The sequence below is a fragment of the Pundamilia nyererei genome, unplaced genomic scaffold (genome assembly GCF_000239375.1).
Source record: "Pundamilia nyererei isolate P.nyererei 1_Seehausen unplaced genomic scaffold, PunNye1.0 scaffold00194, whole genome shotgun sequence".
In the NCBI taxonomy this organism is placed as follows: Eukaryota; Metazoa; Chordata; class Actinopteri; order Cichliformes; family Cichlidae; genus Pundamilia; species Pundamilia nyererei.
The window spans coordinates 977,131-985,420 of NW_005187595.1; the positions used below are offsets into that span (position 1 = coordinate 977,131).

Consider the following 8,290-nt stretch of genomic DNA (forward strand, 5'->3'; position numbering starts at 1 on the left):
TCAACCCAGTCGAATTCCAAGGTGCGAAAGGTTTCGGAAGGACCACTTATAGATTAATATTAATATACAAAGTAAGTGGTTAATAGCACATTTCTGAAACTTTTCTCAAAGCTCAACTAAATTAAATCCCAGCTGAATATATATAGGAGTTGAGGTTGAGGAAGAAGGAGAGGTGATGAAAACAAAGACAAGAAGTCTCATCATTCATGTTTAAAAAAAGAAAAAGAAAAAAATGACGGTGGGGGGTGTTTGAAGAAGATAAATGAAGACTCTCGAGCACAGTTGCAGGTCTTCCCTTTCTCCCCGATGGACGGCACTGGAGGTCCTCCCCTCTGCTTCCCTAACCTCAACTCCTCCTGCAGGCGGCTGCTGCGACCCACCTCCCAGGCCACTCTTCTCTACACTCTACTGGCTTCAGTCTCACTGCTTACTGTGGTGCTCAACCTGCTTGTGGTCGTCTCCATCTCCCACTTCAAGCAGCTCCACACCCCGACCAACGCCCTGCTCCTGTCCCTGGCCATGTCCGACCTGCTTGTGGGGTTGCTGGTGATGCCCATCGAGGGCCTGCGCTACATCGAGACGTGCTGGCTGCGGGGAGGCTGATGTGTGCTCTCAGTCCTTATTTGTCTTACTGCCTTATCTCTGTCTCTCTGGGCAGCATGGTGCTCATATCTGTAGATCGCTATATAGCCATCTGTGACCCTCTGCTCTATTCCTCAAAGATCACAGTGAACAGAGTGAAGCTTTCAGTCTGTGTCTGCTGGGCCTGCTCTCTTCTCTACAATGGCTGCATTCTCATGGAGCACATAGGGTGGCCAGACAGGTTCAGCTCCTGTCACGGGGAGTGTGTTGTGTTCATCAGCCGAACTTCAGGAACAGTAGATTTCTTTTTGTCATTTCTTGGCCCCTGTGGCGTAATGTTTGTTCTGTACATGAGGGTGTTTGTGGTTGCTGTTTCTCAGGTACGTGCCATTCAGTCGCAGGCAGCTGTGAGAGCAGCTCCAGCTGCTAAAAAATCAGAGCTGAAGGCAGCCAGGACACTCGGGATTTTGATAGCTGTGTTTGTAATGTGCTTCTGCCCTTATTATTATCCTTCCCTTACAGGTGTGGACACCTTTCTGAGCTTGCCTTCGTACGCCATGGTGTGTTGGATCATGCTAATAAATGCTTGTGTGAACCCTGTGATTTATGTTCTGTTTTACCCCTGGTTTAGAAGAGCTATCAGATTCATTGTCAGCCTCAGAATACTGCAGCCTCACTCCAGAGACGTCAAAATCCTGTAGGCAGCGCAATACAACTTTCACCTAAATTTTCACCTTTAAATGTGGGTGTTCATCTGCCCAGCATCACTTTGTGTTTAGTACATAATGAGCAGAAGCGCAGACCCGCGCAGATAGTGACTCTGCATGCAGATCTCCCGTGCACCTGAAAATTGCAGGAATTAAATGCATGCTTTGCACTATATGACCTTTAATGTAACTCATCATAAATATGTGCTAAGTTGCAATAAAAGAGGTTAGTCAGCTTCTCTTAATGGCTTTTTTTGTCTGCATAATCTCTGTGAAGGTATTAAAGTCTGCTTATGTTGTTGTCATTTATTGTCACACAGACTAACTGTAAAGGGCTCTTTCAGACTTTACTTTGCTGAATCAAAAACATTGTCATTGTATGAGAAATACCTGCAGCCGTCTTACTCTTTCAATCTGAAAATCTTCTCAACATGTTCAATATTATGTCTAACAAACCACATTTACAATCCTTGAAATAAAAACAGAAATACCCAAACTCGTATCACCCTGTGCTTTCTCAAGGATCCATACAACCTGCACACAGCAACAAACTAACTCATACCACAATACTTCCAGCACATGTCTGAGTGCTAACTATCAACGTAAGTGAGTATTTAGAGGTTAAAGGTGGACGGCAGCATAGTAAACACATGGAACAGATTTTCTTATCAATGTGATGATTTGGCTTTCAAGTAGAGTTTCTTTGCACTTCTTATTTAGACAATAATATTAATAATAACAATAACAATGAACCTGTTAGGATCAATGTTCATATGTGAAATCTATTCTGCTGAAAAGGTTTCTGACTTCATTGTTGAAGCTTCTTGAACTCCAGGTCTGTGAGCATGTCATCTAACTATAATAGTAAACTCATATATTCCCTGTTTTAGACAGGAAACAGCAGGCTTTCTACACCCATCATGCACCAGCAGCATGTTCCCTGCTCAGTGCTGCATGACGTTTGACGATTAAAGCTATTCACAACAAATCAGTGCAAACAACCTGTAGAGGGCAGCAGTGGTCCTGTCTGCGGTTTATTCTGTTATATATTTTACCAGAAGAAGAAAAAAAAACTAGAAAAAAGAAAAAGGGCATGACCCCAGACTACTGATTCTTGGGCTTTCATGTTCTCCTATAATATTAACATTTATCTGATTGTATTTAAAAACAATAGTAATAATAATAATAATAATAATAATGTTGAAGACATGGTGTCTGTTTGGTGTTGCTGATTTAAAGGTAAAAATATCTAATGAGCATCATGTCAGTGCTAGCTAAAAGATAGTCTAAGCAGCTTGTCAGTTGGTAGATTGATAACCTCATTCAGTAAAATGTATGTGAAAGAACCTGCTATTTCTTTTGGTTTCGTTTGTATTCATATGAATAAAGTTTCAAAGTTAGTGTCTCCTGTGTCAAAGAGGTGAGCAGGATCAGTAACCAACGCTGCAAAGGTGTGACAGCCCCCACCCATATTTAGAATGGGCAGAGGCGTTAAGCATCACCTTTTTAATCACTTAATCACTAGTGTGTACATATATTTATATATACTTATATTTAGTCAGTTAACTGGAAATCTATTTTTTTCTTTTACTACATCTTATTAATATTTTACTCTTTTCTATTTTTCTATTTATTTTTTATTTATTTTTTCTTCTACTGTACCATTCTGCTGAGTGACTGTCTTCTGCTCGTCAAATACATTTCATTGCGATGTTGACCCTGTGCTAACTTGCATATGACAAATAAAACTGAAAACTGAAACTGAACTGATCACTGTTCTTTGCCTCATTAGGGCTATAGTACAAACAGATACATGACTGGAAATGTAAATACTGATAGATACAGTGCTGTGAAAACTGATTTATCCCCTTCCTGCTTTCTACTTAGTTGGGGGATTTTTTTCTTGTAAAATGATGAATTAAATGTGATTAACCACTTTTTTTTTTGGGAAAGCTGAGTTCAAATTCTTTAGTGACACCCAAGCCTGATTGGTACCAGACCAGCTGAATCAAGAAATCACTCAAATAAAGCCTGTCTGACAAAGTGAGGTAGGCTAAAACAACACATCATGCCACAATCTAAAGAAACAGATGAGAGACAAAGTCATTGATATCTTTCAGTCCACAGAAATGAGTTTGTGACTTCAGTGAACCACAGTGAGAGTCATTATCGTGAAAACTTGAAACAGCGGTAAAGCTTCCAAGAGGCTCGCTGAGCAAAATTACTCCCAGAGCGCATCAATGACTCATCCAGGAGGTCAGAACAAAACCTAGAACAACATCTAAAGAACTGCAGGTCTCATTCTCCATAGACAAAAATGAAATTCATCACACTAACACACAAACATGGTGGTGGTGTGAGGGTCTGTGGCTGATTTGCTGCTTCAGGATGACTTGCCGTAATTGATGCAACCATGAATTCTGCTCTCTGCCCCAAAATCCTGACCATCAGTTCATGCCCTGAAACTCACTTCAGCAGGTTATGCAGCAGGACGATGAAGTAAGTCCACCTCTGAATGGTTTAAAAAAACAAAATGAAGGGTTTGGAGTGACCTGCTGTGGCTGAAAAACCCTCCAGTGTGTCTGAATTACAACAATTCTGCAAAGAGTTTGTGACAAACTCCTCGATTGTCACAAATGTTTGATTGCAGTTCTTGCTGCCAGGGTTGGCCCAACCAATTATCAGCTTTAGGGGCAATTAATTTTCACACAAGTACGTTTTTCCCCCTCACTAAATTATAATTTGAAAACTGCATTTTTTTATTTACTTGGATTATCTTTGTGTAATTAGTATCCGATCTGTTTCAGAAAGATGCAAAAACTTTCTCACAGCGCTGTACCTGAACTGAGCGTTGCTGTATCTCCTCCCGCTCTGCAGAATTCCCAGTGAACTGTGCCCAGGTTGGCTCCAGCCCAGCAGCAACGATCCTCTCCATGAACACCGTGGTGCTGTTTGCGCCACAGCAGCTGGCTTGGGTGATTGAAAGGGATGGGCCGCTTTCACCAGATTTTATAGCCAGTAATTCCTTTTATCCACCAAGCTCAGATCTTCCCGCCAGTTGCTTCGTCATCCACATCAAATTAACCACATCTGTGTTACCTCTGTTCCCACAGGGACTGAACTTCCTCATTCCCAAACTGGAATGAGTTCAAAAAATATAAAGCCTTAAAGAGATTGTACTTGTATGACAAACCCTGACCCTCTGCTCAGTGAACTGGTATTTACTGTACTGGCACCGGAAATAAACGCAGTGCTGTATTTAAAGGATGTTGGATCCATTTAAGGAACATAAACAATAAGCTGCACATTGCCCTTGCTTTAATATGGATTTACAGTAATCACTAACTCCATTAAGATTGAGTGCAGGTTGCCTACTGTTAGGAAGGTTGGTGGTTCAATCCCCAGCTTGTTGAAGTATCCATGGACAAAAGGCTAAACCCTGAGTTGCCCTATTAGAGTGTGAATGTTAGATTTAAAGTGGTATTAAGAGAGTGCTCAAACAGAGTAAAAAAGATTATATAAGTACTGATTTATTTATAATTTCCTGTAATTATACTGTTTCCAGCCCTAAATTCAGTGCAGTCTTGTGGTTTAGCCAGCAGGGGGCACCAGCTTCTTGTCTTGCTCATGAACTATCTCCTCATGAATGCTGATCCTTCACGTCTTTCCAGTCCAGTTATGGTGTAAAATTCCAGAAAATATCAGAAAAAGCATATACCAGACACCAAGAAGAAAGTATTCAGGGTGTCTGGTGTGTAAAATAACACGATGATGGGGAGGCATGATCTGCCGCCTTACTGCTTTTTAAGGAAAGGGAATCTTCATCCACGGCATTAACCAGGCATCAGATGATTGAGTAGGAGAATTCGATGCACATGTTATGAAATCAAAGACATAGGAGTTTGTGTCAGAGAGTCTATGCGAATGCAAGTTAGATGCGCACATATAACCCGGGAGGTCTAATGACACAATCAAAGGCAAATCCTAGAGGTTATGAAAACTGCAGCAGCCAGCTTCAGGGATGATTTCAGGATTATCTGACTATGTGCGCTCTACTTCCTGTGTAGGTGGAGAGACTACAGGTAGTACAGGAAGAGAACCAATGTGCTGGACACAGGAAGCAACCATAAACATCACAGAGGGTCCCAAGCAAGTTACATTTTTGAGTTTTTTTAATGATTTAAATAAACAGTTTAACTAGGAGTTTTCCGTAATGTAATTGAAGGTCTTGTTAACTTAAGCTGTCATTACACTGAATCCACCAAGCATCTAATTACACGCCCGCAGACTGCGTTACAACACCGCATGACAATCTCACGACTCATAGACATAAGATAAGTCAAACAAGGGCGCTGACATCAAACCGAGAGGGACGTTGGGAAAGGACATTTAAATCCTCAAAAACTCAGGCTGCGTCGGCCAAAGCACAAGTCAAATCCAAGGCCATCCGTCTGCTGTCAGAGGCTTTGGCTGAGCAGGTTTAAAGCAGAATTTAATGCTTCGTTTACTACCTCAGGATTATAAATAATCATAAATCACAGGTGCTTGGTGTACCTGTGTAAATTTTTCCAGGTACTCTCTGTAACTTGCTGTTGACAGATAGAAATGGAAACGTGTTGCTGGGCCAAACAGTTCAACACCGTCGTCCTGCCTACCAACACTGCTGATGTCAGTGGGATGGTTGGGAAGGTATCCTGCTTTCTGCCCGCTAAATAAAATCTAGGATTTTTTAAAAATTTCTAAGGCAATTATTTGGGTGAATGCTCTCAGGACAGCACCATCCTTAAATCGCACACTGAATTTTGACTTTATCAAATTATTTTCCACTGTTGTGCATTAATGTCAGACACCTTTTCATTGCTGGACACAGGGAAGAACACTCTGTTTGGTTTAGGTGAGGGGAGCTACTGGAATAGAGCATGCAAAAGGCAGGAGTAGGATACATGATGCCTGCTCACACGTTCACACAATCCGTCACAGACCTTCCAGAATTTCCAGTCGTCCAATTTGACTGGGTCTCGCATACACCTCTGTCTGCTGAGTCTTAAAAAGTTCAGGGTTGCAGTGAGTGTATAAATAAGACTCTTGTTACATTCTGATCCAGCCAGACCAACTCCACCCCCCTATTTTCATTCTTTAAACTGTACTAAGCTAACTTTGTCCTCTTTGCAGCTTTGTAAGGAAAGAAAATCTAACTTACAGGCAAAAAAAAACAAAAAAACTCAGCGTATCACCTCAAAATCTTGAACTATTCATGGCAACATGAAACAAATAACATTTCTATATTATATTTTCTATATTCTAATCCTGGTGGCGCGATTCATGCTATAATACCAGGCATCTGTGGGTGAAACTGCCTACGAACAAATAGACGGTTGGAACACAGCTTCGCTTTTTTCTTTGGTTTGTTTGCACAGCACGATACAGTCTTAGGGGTTCTGACAAAGATTAAAAAATGACTCAGAAGACTGATTATGGAGCTCAACGTGAAATCTCAGTATAGACTGTATTTTAAAGATGCAGCCAACGTAACATAGCCAAATGGTTTGTGTACGCAACATTCTGAAGCCTTAAAGGCCTTTATGCACAGAGCACGCTCCAAAAAACCCATGAAATTCTGAAGCGCTCAAATTTGTCGTGTAACCTACATACACGCTTAAAGAGTTTGGATTTTGCATAGGATTCATCTTAAAAAGGAAGAAAGAGAGATTCTGGGTTCATCATTTCATGGTTTAAAGCTGTATCACGGATGCTTTCGTACATATTCGTACATATTTTGAGACGTCAGTGGAGCAGTTTGAGCTCTTGTTGGCAGAGTTGGGACCAAATCTGAGGCGGCAAAGAAATAATTTCAGAGAGCCGACTGACCATAAGCAACATTTAGCTGTGTGTCTGAGGTGAAATAGGATTCTTTTACCAGTTTACTAAAATGTCAATGAATATCCAGTACCGCTTGATCCAAACAATAAATGCAGCAAATTTGTCCAGCAAATTATGCGTTTGGTGTGAACAAATGCATGTAGAAAAGGTGAGTACAGTGTTTGAACGCCTTTAATGTTAGTGTTTTGTAGACCCCCCTCCCAAATGAAAATTTTAAACTAAACAGAAGCAGGGACAAACACCCTTCATCTATGAGGGTTTGTCCAACAGAGGGCACTCTCCAATTTGCATATTGGTAACACAACCAATGTGGAAGTTGGTTGTGTGCTGGTAAACCAGTACACAACCAGCTGATGGTGTAAATGAGTAAAAAGTAGCGAGGCGTAGCACGTTTTAGAGAAATCTGCATCTCTTTCACATGTCTGAAGGGGGAAAAATTGACCATCTATTGGAAAACTGTACTTTTAAAATCAATAAATATATCATTGATCCATTCGCTTCCGCTTTTCAGGGTCGCAGGGGGTGCTGGAGCCTATCCCAGATGTCATAGGGCGAGAGGCGGGGTACACCCTGGACAGTTTGCCAGTGTGTCGCAGGGCTAACACACAGGGACAGACCATTCGCACTCAATTCACACCTATAGGGAAATTAGGTTTTTCAATTAATCTAATCTATCCCCACAAAGTGCATGTCTTTTGATGTTGGGAGGAAGCCAGAGTACCCGGGGAGAACCAACACAAACACGAAAAGAACATGCAAACCTAGCCTGATGGTGGAATTGAACTCACCTTCTTGCTGTGATCCAACAGTGCTAACTGCCGTGTTGCCAATAATAAATAAATAAATAATAATAATTTATTGCTTTATTGGGGAAAGAAAACCACATATCGGCAACGTTCCCTCTAAGCTGCGCACTGCTGGCACGGTCTCTGCGCACAGAAAATCTGCATTGCGCACACAAAACAAATCTAACCTGAATTGAAATTAAAATAAATACATTAACAATTCTATTTTGTAGTGTTAGTCAGTAAGTGACTGGCTGCTCCAGTATGGGATTAGAATGATGCCACCTCATCCCATAGTCCAGCCAATGATGCGATTCACATTCGTATATACGCAGC

General features: G+C 41.3%; 1 pseudogene; it reads left to right on the forward strand.

Annotated features, from left to right (window-relative positions):
• The first annotated feature begins 306 nt into the window (after positions 1-306).
• LOC102215594 (trace amine-associated receptor 13c-like) lies at positions 307-1,283 on the forward strand (annotated as a pseudogene).
• The last annotated feature ends 7,007 nt before the right edge of the window (positions 1,284-8,290 follow it).